Raw genomic sequence first — 2,500 nt, 5'->3', positions numbered from 1 at the left:
GAGGGCCCCCGGGGGAAAGTCGGGTCGGGTCTGGTGGCGTGCGTCGGACGCGAGGGGGGCACGCCCGGCGTCGAGGGGGCCGCGGGCGCGGTGGGCTCGTCGGTCGGCGGCGCCCGGCGGTGTGGGGTTCGGTCACGGGCGGGCAGCGCCGCGGCCTGCGTCCGCCCCGGGGGGGCCGCGGGCGGCGCGGGCGGCGTCGTGGCGGTGGCCGCGCGGCACTACCCGCTCCGCCTCGTCCGTTGCTTTGGCTTCCCCCCATCCAGGTACCTAGCGCGTCCCGGCGCGGAGGTTTAAAGACCCCTGGGGGGCCTCGCCCGTCCGCCTTGGGTCGGGGGCGGTCGGGCCCGCGGGGAGTCGGGAGGCCTGGCCCTTCTCCCCCAGACTCCGCCTCGCCGGGCCGGGGCGCCGCGCCGTGCCGCGCCGCGCCGCCGTCGCGGCGGCCGTCGGGAGGGGGCGTCCCCGGCGGCCGTCGTGTCGTCGCGTGCGCGCGCGGGCGTGTGCGCGCCCCCGCGTCCTCGGGCGAGGCGGGAGCCCCCGGGCGCCTGTGGGTGTCCGAGCACGGCCCCGCGGGGCCCGTGCCGGACGCCCCGTCGTCCAACCTTCCGGCCTCACGGAGTCTGGTCTCGTTGTGCCTTTCTGGCCGGCCGGAGGCACCCTCCGGGGATGTGCCGTGCCAGGGCGGGCTCTTCCCCCGCCCTGCGGGGGGACCCCGCCGTTCAAACTCGTACGACTCTTAGCGGTGGATCACTCGGCTCGTGCGTCGATGAAGAACGCAGCTAGCTGCGAGAATTAATGTGAATTGCAGGACACATTGATCATCGACACTTCGAACGCACTTGCGGCCCCGGGTTCCTCCCGGGGCTACGCCTGTCTGAGCGTCGCTTGACGATCAATCGCCCCCGGGGTGTGGGTGTCGCCTGCCCCGGGGTGCGCGGCTGGGGGGTCTCTCGCAGGGCCCGCCCCGGGCCCTCCGTCCCCCCTAAGTGCAGACGCGGTGCCCCTCCTCCGCCCCGCGCGCCCGCCCCTCCTCCCACGCGCCCCGGCGCCCGGTCGTCGGAGGCGCGTGGGGGTCGGCGGCGGCGGCGCCGCGCGGGGGTCCCGGGGTGGGGGCCGCCGCCCGCGAGTCGAGGGAGAGACAGACGCGAGAGCTCGCGCCGAGGTGCCCGTGGGCCGCCACGGTGCCTTCGGGGGCTCCCTCGCGCCGCACGCGGCCTCGGGGTGGCCGGGGCGGGGACGAGACGGGTCCCGCGGCGCGCGGTCGGGGCCGCCGGGTTCGGGGGGCCCGCGTCCGGGCCGCCTGTCCGGTCGCCGCTCGCCCCCGTCGGCGGTCCGTCCCGGTGCGTCCGGCCGGCCCCTCGCCGGTCCCCGGCGCGCCCGGGTCCCGGACCGTGACCCCTCCCCGGCCTCGCCCCGTCGGGGTGGCTCGCGCCGAGGCCGAGTCGCGTGCGCGGGGCCGCGCCCCGGGGACGCGTGCCCCGGCGGTGACCCGCGGGACGCCGCGGCGTCGTCCGCCGCCGCGCGCCCTCCCTGGGTCGCGGCCGCGCCGCGCCGTGTGCCCCGAGCCCCGGGCGGGCGGGCGGGCGGGCCGCCGCGTCCGCCGCCCGACGGGCCGTGGCGGCTCGCGGCGGAGGGGCGGGTGTCGGGAGGCGGTGGGACGCGCGCGGGTAAGGTCGGCGGTCGGGGGCGACCGCCGGCCCCGCCGCGCCCGCCGCCGCCCTCCGCCCTCTCCTCCCCCGCGTCGCCGCGACGCGTCCGCCGTGCGCGTGGCGGCGTCCCGCTCCGCCCCCCTCCTCCCCGGCGGGGCCCCTCGCCCGTTGCCGCCGGCTCGTGCCCCCGTCCGCCCGCCCGCGTCTCTCCGCCCGCCCGCCCGCTCGCCCCGCCCGCCCGCCCTCCTTCGGGGGTCGGTCGTGGCGGGGGGGGCGGGGCGGGGCGGAAGGCCGGGCGGACGTCGGCCGTGGCCTCGCGCGCCCGGGGTCCTCCTCCGCGGCGCTCGTCTCTCCGTCGCTCCCCCGCCTCGCTCGCGGGCTTCCCGCGCGCGGCGGCGGCCGCCGCCGCCGCGCCCTCCGAGACGCGACCTCAGATCAGACGTGGCGACCCGCTGAATTTAAGCATATTAGTCAGCGGAGGAAAAGAAACTAACCAGGATTCCCTCAGTAACGGCGAGTGAACAGGGAAGAGCCCAGCGCCGAATCCCCGCCCCGCGGTGGGGCGCGGGAAATGTGGCGTACGGAAGGCCCACTCCCCGGCGCCGCTCGTGGGGGGCCCAAGTCCTTCTGATCGAGGCCCAGCCCGTGGACGGTGTGAGGCCGGTAGCGGCCCCCGGCGCGCCGGGTCCGGGCCTTCCCGGAGTCGGGTTGCTTGGGAATGCAGCCCAAAGCGGGTGGTAAACTCCATCTAAGGCTAAATACCGGCACGAGACCGATAGTCAACAAGTACCGTAAGGGAAAGTTGAAAAGAACTTTGAAGAGAGAGTTCAAGAGGGCGTGAAACCGTTAAGAGG

The 2,500-nt window shown here is 77.8% G+C and overlaps 1 non-coding gene across 1 annotated transcript; it reads left to right on the top strand.

The window, feature by feature from the left end:
* Nucleotides 1-728: 728 nt before the first annotated feature.
* Nucleotides 729-881, top strand: LOC139043892 (5.8S ribosomal RNA). Its single transcript, XR_011500956.1, has one exon. It is a non-coding gene; the product is annotated as a 5.8S ribosomal RNA (ribosomal RNA).
* Nucleotides 882-2,500: the final 1,619 nt, after the last annotated feature.

This window comes from Equus asinus, unplaced genomic scaffold (assembly GCF_041296235.1).
Source record: "Equus asinus isolate D_3611 breed Donkey unplaced genomic scaffold, EquAss-T2T_v2 contig_407, whole genome shotgun sequence".
Classification (NCBI taxonomy): domain Eukaryota; kingdom Metazoa; phylum Chordata; class Mammalia; order Perissodactyla; family Equidae; genus Equus; species Equus asinus.
Note: the sequence above shows the minus strand (reverse complement) of the source record. Positions and strands in the feature narration are given on the sequence as shown.